The sequence below is a fragment of the Chaetodon auriga genome, chromosome 10, assembly GCF_051107435.1.
Source record: "Chaetodon auriga isolate fChaAug3 chromosome 10, fChaAug3.hap1, whole genome shotgun sequence".
NCBI lineage: Eukaryota > Metazoa > Chordata > Actinopteri > Chaetodontiformes > Chaetodontidae > Chaetodon > Chaetodon auriga.
Window position 1 is genome coordinate 1,183,132 of NC_135083.1, and position 9,369 is coordinate 1,192,500.

Below are 9,369 nucleotides of genomic sequence, written 5' to 3' on the forward strand. Positions count from 1 at the left end.
AGGCTGCCCCTCCGCCCTGCTTTACACCTGCACTCAGCGCTTTGGTTCAGGTGCAGCGGCTGCAGCTGCTCTGGCTGCAGCGGTGTTTACCATCTCCAGACAAATTCATCTTCTGGACTGATGTAGCTCCATAAACGCCGGCTGTGACTCCATCAGTGTGATTAAAAACCCCTGAACACAGTCACAAACACCACAGTCAGAGTCCAGCCAGCGGAGAACAGACCGCGCTCAGCCTCGACCTCATTTTAGCTCGCCGCTTTATTACACTCATTACAATTATGCTCGACTCTGGGACTACAGCTCCCATGATACCCTGGGGAATGCCAGCAGGATGTGAGCCTTGTTTCCTTTCACCTGTGTTTGTTTAAATTCTGCCAAACTGGGAACATGAAGAACATACTGTCAACGACCGCTGATGACACCTGGACTGAACACAGGACCGATGGGAGCGTCCAATGGGGGCGTTGGCGGCGGATCCTTTGGGTGGGCTGCCAGGTGATGCCCCCATGAATCTGACTCGTTCCAGCACGTGCCGGACGCTCGCTGACTGGGATGTGGGTCGTTTGGAGGCCAGGTCGACTGACCTGCTGAGGGAGGTCACCGCCATCGGGGAGCGCTGCCGTCAGGGGTGGGCGGTGTGTGTCACAGGAGCATCCGCGTGAATGGCAGGTAACCAGGTGATGGATGTTGTCCTCTTCACCTGTCTGCGTTTGCACGCTGTGGCTGATTCACGGTGGATAATGGCTTCCTCAGGATGTGTTTGTCACTCTGAATATTAAAATAAATCCACGTCTGCGCTCGCCTGTGACTCCAACAGGAGACGATTTCTGATGCAAATTGCAGCAACAGGGCGCTGAGGGATCTAAAGCACCTTAATTGTCTCCACGAGCCGCGTGTCACATCCACCGCCGCAGGCCGCTGACGGCGAGCAGAGACATCGAGAAGCAAGTTTTCATCAGTTCTTCTTTTTGTTTGAGGACTTCCTGCCTCTGCGGCGAAAAACCGAAGCCGTACAGCCGCCCTGTGTGTGTGTGTGTGTGTGTGTGTGTGCAAACTCGCTCTCCAAAGTTGCAGACAGCATCTTTAAGTTGAAAAACAAAATGAGCAACGACATCAGCTGGCTCCAGATCAGCTGTTACTAAGCAACAGCTGACAGGCTCGCGACTGTACAGCTACTGTAGCTAAAACAGGAAGTGTGTGTGTGTGTGTGTGTGTGTGTGTGTGTGTGTGCGCGCACGGTCAGAGACGTCCATCCTCAGGGGGCCAGCAGCGGTGTACAGCTGGGGGGGGGGTGTAACCATGGCAACAGAGAGGTCCAATCTATGTTTATATAAATTCATGGTGAGGGGCTCATTAGCCCACAGGCAGGTCTGCTGTCACACTGTTAAACTCACACACACACACACACACACACACACACACACACACACACACACACGCTGGTGATGGTCTGATGGCGTATCAATACTTCTCTCCCAGTCCTCCCTCTCACTTCTTCTCCTCACTCCTCATCTGTTCATCTCACCTCCTCATTGCTCCTCCTCTACAGTTTCTCCTCTTGCTTCATCCTCCTCCTCTTCCTCTCCTACTTAACCTTCATCTTCCTCTCTCTCTCTCTCTCCACCTCTTTGTCTCTGTTTCTCCTCCTCCGTCCTCCATTCATTCTTTCTGCATGTGCTCCTTCAGACCCTCTCCCCTCCCCTGCCCTCCTCCTCAGCAGGAGGTCAGAGTGGACAGGAAGCATCCATCACCTCGCGCCTGCAGCCGCTCATCTATCCTCTTCATCACCTCCGACTGCAGGGTGTGTTGTCATTGTTGACTGACAGCTCGTATCTGAAGCTGATGGACACACCTACTGCAGTCACAACTCCAAGCACACACACACACACACGCACACACACACACACACACACGCACACACACGCACACACACACACACACACACAGCAGATAAGAGTGTGATACATGCAGCTGCTCTCGTTTCAGCTCAGACACTCAGACTCTGCACGTTTGACACGACAAACAAAAACACTGATGAACATAAAAATCTGCTAAAACAAAGTCATCAGTGTTGAGGATGAAGAGTTCCTGCTGCCTGCAGAGTCTGTTTTCACTTCTTTCTGCCTCGAGGACGTTTGATTAATGCAGACTCGACTCATTCAGTCTGATTATTCTGGTAAGAAGGAAGCTCTCATACAGCTGCGTCATGTTTATCCTGCAGCCTTCATGTGTTTTGTGAGTTATCGTGTCGGAAATGTGTTCATTGAATAATTGAAGCCTCTTCATCCTGACTGGCTCTAACAGGACGGGACATATTTGTGTTTGCTGATGCAGCAGACGATGAGCCTGCAGACACTCACTTCCTGGCACTCAGAGTGAGGAAATAAAAGCTCACAGCAGGAGCGAACCCGAAGCCTCGGATCCTGTCTGAAGAACTTCACCTGCGCTCTGTTTGGGTTTTAGTTTCAGGTTTTAAAGCAGGTGGAAATGAGCCGCTGCCTCTGCTGGTGATTTGTCGAATGAAAAAATCGATTAATCTCACAGTTTCTCTGATGAGGAGGAAACTCAAGCAGAAGAGCATCAACAGGACAGACTCCAGAGTTCAGCTGAGCAGTCCAGTTTCCGACATTTCTGTGGAACCCTGAAGGTTACGGAGGAACCCGTCGCTCGTCTTCATAACGTGAAGTCATTATGTTCGATGTTTGTACCTTTGTCTCACAGTTTCATCCAAACTAACACAGGAAGATCTTTCCTTCATCTTCATCCGTCGAGCTTTTCGAACAACCTGACTGTGGTTTTACGTGTGTGTCCTGTTTCTGACCTCCGTTAACTGGCAGTAAAGACGGTCTTTGGTGTGATGTTGAACGAGGAACCTCCTCGTTCTGTCGTCTGTAAACTGTCAAATTAAAACAATTCAGAGGAAAAATCAAGAAGCAGCCGAACACACTCGACTTCAACTGAGTCTGTAGGAACACGTGGCTCAGACAAACCACAGATCCATTCTCTCTAATTGACTTCAGCAGCGTGTGTGTGTGTGATGTGAGCGGCGACACACACACACACACACACACACACACACACACACACACACGCGTGTCAGTCTAAACCACAGATCCATTCTTTAACGGAGGCTCATTATGTTTTGCCTGTCATGTTTTTCACTCCGTCCTGCCACTGCTCATTATGTGTGTGTCACATGTTTACCACACACACACACACACACACACACGCACACACACACACGCACACACACACACACACACACACACACACACACACATGCAGCCAAACCACAATTTCACTCCACCAGTATGTTACAACTGTCATTTGAAGTAATTATATGTGTGTGTGTGTGTGTGTGTGTGTGTGTGTGTGTGTGTGTGTGTGTGTGTGTGAGGCAGGGAGTAACTAGCAGCCGTGTGGTCTGAAGCCAACAGGAAATATCATCAGTGCTCATGTAGACACAGACGGACAGACAGACGGATTGACTGATTGATGCCAAAGACGCTGTGACGCCGTGTGAACATCAATAAACAGGAAGTGATCACCTGATCTGATCACAAACTGACCTGAGAACAGCTCAAAGTCAATAGATTTAATGTTTTTCATTGATTTCTGTAAATATCTCTTATTGTGAATCTGATGCAGCGACACGTTTCACAGACTGAAAGATGTGGAACGCTCCAAAAACACCTGTTTGGAACATTCCACAGGTAAACAGGCTGATTGGTCACAGGTGAGAGCATCATGACTGGGTGTGAAAGGAGCATCCTGAAAAGGCTCAGTGGATCACAGAGGATGGAGCGAGTTCACCTCTTTGTGAACACGTGAAGGATGAAGGAGATGAACACATGAAGCTGCTGTCAGTGAACAGTTTGATTATTGATGATTGATTCTGGTTTTAAGTTTTGGAATCTGGGTCAGAGTGAACTCGTGTGTTTCACAGACCCGTCAGAGCTTCAGTCGCTCCGTGTGGTCCGATCATTTTTCACGTTCACACTCTGACTGCAGGCCGTCGTACAGGAGACACCAGTCCACTAAAACACACCTGAACAGGCCTGATCCTGAACCTGAGGACCAGCTCAGGATCTCCAGCTGATGGAGGCTGCTGACACACTGCCCCTCACCCACAGACCCCCAGGACGAGCAGCAGAGCTGACTCTGAAGGGTCTCTGCACGACACAAGGCTTAGCTTGACTCTACTGTGTGAGCTGCTGGAAATATGTGTAGAAGAAGAAGAAGAAGAAGAAGAAGAAGAAGAAACGCTCACCAGGAGGCCTGAATGGAGACAAGACTGCAGGTCCTGGTTTGTCTGAGGGAGGCAGATAAACCAGGACTGGGAGGACTTCAGCTGGGAGACACCCACAGCTTCATTACCACACACACACACACACACACACACACACACACACACACACACACAAGTGTGTGTGTGTGTGTGTGTGTGTGTGCGTGTGTGTGTGGAGACAGCCTCCTATCAGATCTCTATCAGCTTATTGATGACGGGGACGCTCTGATCAATACTCAGAGAGGTCACCTCTCTCCTCCGTCACCTCCAGCTCTCCACTTTCTCACTCTCTCCTTCCTCGCTCGCTCGTATCGTCTCCATCTCTTCATCTAAACTTACTGGACCCTCTTCCTCCTCCACCCGTCTCCTCTCCTGTTCTCTCTGCTCCGGCTGGAACGTTATTATTTCATTTCACAAATGTGACTTCTATTAACTTTAATGCCTATTTTTACACACACACACACACACACACACACACACACACACACACACACACACTCGCTCAGTGCCAGTGGTCGGCACAGACAGTACTTCAGTGTTTGTCTCCCATTAAGCAGATTCCAGTCTGATTACAGACTGGAGGACAGACAATAAAAGTCCTCAGTGCCTCGTCTCTTCTTCTTCTGTCCTGTTTTTGCCGTCGCAGCAGCTCGGCGGCTCTTCAGAGGCCGATGTCAGTCTGCTGGTCGAACACTTCGAACACACGACTATTGAACTGCTATGAAATCAGAATGGGTTTATTTATTTTTATCAAAGAGTTTAACTCTCCTGAATGGACGAGGCAGCACGATGAAGTCGCTTTGTCAACGTACAACCTTCACGTTCTCACAACAAAAACAACAAAAATACGTACCTTGAAACTACAAAAAACTGGAAAACAGGCTTTTTCTGATAACAACACGGATAAAGTTTGACTGGGTCACGTTTTGGCTTACAGGAAGTGCTTTGTTGAGTATGACGGCCACGACAGTCTCATGGCGGCTATCACGTGACGATGGTCGAGCCTCTGACGGCTGTTTCTGGGCGTCCAGCGTGAGCAGCAGATATCCGGATAACGAGCGTCCGCTCAGACTCCGATCAGGACGCTCAGCTCAGATATCTGCACGTGAGCACAGATAAAGTCAAAAACTCGTCAAACGGTTCCAGGACTGCATGCAGCCAAGCCTGCTCGAACGTGATTGGTCAATATTACTCAGACTACAAACTTTACACCAACAGAAACCAGAACGCCTCATCAGAATGTCGTCCCTCGCTGACAGATTTCATTCATTGGCTGAAATCTGTTCATAGAGACGATAATGAACACTGGGTCAAAGCTCTGGATCAATCATGTTCATTCAGCAGGAAACAGGAAGTGAACACCTGTCTCTGGTCTTAAATCTGACGTTTGCTGAGCCCCTGCCATCGTATTAACTCCAGCAGCTAGGGGGCGCCGTCATTCACTTCCTGTTTTGACCGATGCTGCGGTGCGTTGGAGGACCGTCTGTTTGTGGCGGCGCTTTGCAGAAATGTTTGTTCAGACTTCGACACTCCAGCGTCTCTCAGCTGAGGTTTTTAGAAACGATGATGATGATGATGATGAAGACGATGATGATGACATTCAGAAGAACTGCTTTTATTGATGAAGACACCAAAGCAGAACCTGCAGTAAAAGTCAGCGAGGACAGAACGTCTGGATGGCAGCCACACTGGTCCAAAAAGCATCAGTCTGGTCCTTAAGTGTCGCTCTGTGCTGTGAAAGAGAGCAGAAGCTTCCTCAGTTCTTCCTCTCTCACACACAATTGAATCCCTCATAGCGTCCTCCTCCTCCTCCTCCTCCTCCTCCTCCTCCTCCTCCTCTGCACTCTTTTGTTGCTGCGATAGGAGAAGGGTCAGTGTGTCTTCTAATGTCCTCTCATGACAGAAACCAGACACAGCCTCTGTCACAGACAGACACACACACACACACACACACTCACTCACTCACTCACACACACACACACACACACACACACACACACACTGAGTGGATTATCTGCATCTGTTTCAGGTTTTTATTACAAATAGCTTCTGATGTTTCAGACATAATCTGCCTGTTTTTAATGGCGGGTCACTCAGATAGAAAACATCTGCAGGCCGGTGAGATGCATCTACGTCCTGCAGGAGCAGCTCCTGTGGACCGGCCTCCACCCGTCTGCTCCTCCATCTGGAGGGGACTCAGCGTTTGTCTAATTACTACACCTGCAGAGCTTCACCGGCGGCAGAGAGTTAAAAATGTTCAACATTTAAAGCAACATCTGACCTTGATCACAACCGAGCCACTGGCTTACTGCGGAGGGTTTTTGTAGGTGTGGTCTCTGAGGACGTGTGGTCTGCTGGGAGACGGTGGACCGCTCGCTTCAGGCTGGGACTGTGAATAAAGGAGTTCAGGCGACGGCGGCCATGAGCTTTCAGACAAATTTCTGAAATCTGAGACTGTTTTCAAACACGTTTCATATCCTCGTGTCCAAAAACAAAACATGCTTGTAGCTCAAGCTAACGGGGCTCACAAAGCAGGACAGCTTGTCTCTGGTCCACGTCAAGCTCCATCACCAGCCGGCTGTCGTCGAGCGACAGACGTGGTGGAGGAGATGTTTGCAGCTCTACAGGTTTGATGCAAATTTTAAATCAACATATTTCTTTGCAGCCATGCAGCATCCCAGATTCGTCCCAGTCGACCCCGTCACCCAAACAGGAGTCAACACACATGAACGTCGAATCAGTCAGTCTAAACTGGACCCACTGATCCTTTGTGTTGAAGCTGGTTCAGGATCTCAGGAGGATCCACCACCTTCAGGATTCACTGAAGGGTCTCAGTCCCACCTGACCGAAGGAGGAGGAGGACTGGGCTACCTGGCTGAGTGTGGTGACCTGGACAAGGATCAGAGAAGAGATGGACGAATCGCTCGAGTGCTTTTATTGTGAAAAGCAGACACAGGCGTTGAACATTAGAAAGAGTGGGCTAGCTCGCTAGCTGTGTTTGTTCGCAGGTCTTTGGATGGATGGATGCTAACGGGATGTTTAACTAAACCAAGTTTAACACAGATCTGCATCTACGATCCTCTGATCCAGCTGATCACGACGTGTCGATCACATCGACGAGTCCTGCAGCAGCATCCTGCTGTTGACCGATACGCCTGAGACACCGAGCTGACCTTCAGCATCGATGAATTGATCACAACATTCGGGCACGAAGAGACGAAAGCGTTCGATCGCGTCCTGATGTTGATGCTGCGTTCGCTGCATAAAATACAGAAAAACCCTGAATTCAGAACAACATGCAGCAGCTCTGTGTTTCATAAGAGACCAGCACAGAGGATGGGCGGAGGTGACGGAGAGATGAGTGTTATGTGGGCGGGTGACGATGTGGTGGGGGGCTGTTACACAGAGGCGATAACACCACCTGTCAGTCTGAAGTGTTGTTGATGTGTTTCAGTTGTGTAACTAAGATGCATCCTGTTGACTCCTGACCCTGCACATGTGAGAGGAGATCCAGCATGGAGGGTTTACAGGCAGCAGCAGCTCCATACATCCAGGATTATGGATTATCCATCTGTCAGAGACGCTGCGGAGAAGACCCTCAACAGCCAACAACAAGGTGACCCCGCTGAACCCGACGAGACAAAGAGACGGAAACCATTGAGGCGAACACGACGTGTGAAATGTGACCCAATTAAGACCCCGTCGCTTCATTTTGACCGCCAGCTTGGAAACACAAGGCAAGTTTATTTGTTTAACGCCTTTCAACGACAAGGCAGCTCAAAGTGCTTCGCATAACACAGCAAGGACGCAAAGGAAACGCCAGGCGATAGCATGAAGCCGATGAAAGGACTGATCAAGCAGAAATCGACCAAAACAACACAAGATATGAATAAATGGAAGTGAATCCACGCAGCGTTAAACTAAAATCAGCTGCAGGCGTGCTAGCACGCTCACACTGACGATGCTAACGTGTTCTTGGTTAGCATGCTAATGTCCGCCAATTAGCACCAAACACGAAGCACAGCCTGATGGGAGTCTGCAGGAAGTCATCTAACTGAACCAGATAAGATAAGATAATCCTCATTAATCCCACTGTGGGGGAAACTACAGCGTCACAGCAGCAGAGGGGGTCGTGTGAGCATCAGTCAGTAAACAATAAATAAACAGTAAACAACATCACAAGTAAACAGTGGTTGAGTTCACTGCACTCAGGAAATATTGACGCTGGACAGTTTAGTACACACGAGTTATTGCACAAGATCGAACTGTCAGTGTGTGTGTGTGTGTGTGTGTGTGTGTGTGTGTGTGTGTGTGTGTGTTCTGCTGATTTAAGTCTGACAGCAGCAGGAAGGAAGAAGAAGCTGTGAATGCATGAAAACCTCAAGGTGGCGCTAGAGGAGACGACAGGAGTTCACCAGAGAACGTCGAAAAAGTTCATTCAGTGTAATTCATGTGACAGTCTGCTGACAGCGACATCATCATCATCATCATCATCATCATCATCATCATCATCATCATCACAGACGATGTAAACCATGTTTACAGCGTTGTTAACAAACGAGGCGAAGCTGAGCTCGACGTGTCAGTTCAGGTTCAGACTGTGGATCTGACTGATCCTCCAGTATCAACAGAGCAGCGTGTGTGTGTGTGTGTGTGTGTGTGTGTGTGTGTGTGTGTGTGTGTGTCAGTAGATCAGCAGTTTGATCTCCTTCTGTTGAGTCTGGGTGTAATAAGGCTCCATCAAACTGTCCAAAATCTGACCTTTCTATCGGAAGATCAGCGTGTGTGTGTGTGTGTGTGTGTGTGTGTGTGTGCATGCGTGCGTGCGTGCGTGCGTGCGTGCGTGCGTGTGTGTGTGTGTGTGTGTGTGCGTAATGAGGCTTTAGGAGACTGTGTGACTCAATGTGAACGTTAGGCTGGTGCTAATGGACCAGTTTAGACACGCATGAAGGAATAACATCCCTCTGTGTGACTCGGCCCGTCTCCCTCTCTCACACTTCCTGTCTCTCTCTCTCACACTTCCTGTCTCTCTCTCCCAGCAGCGCCAAGGCTTTAACGTGTTCTCAGAGCAGACCTCACCT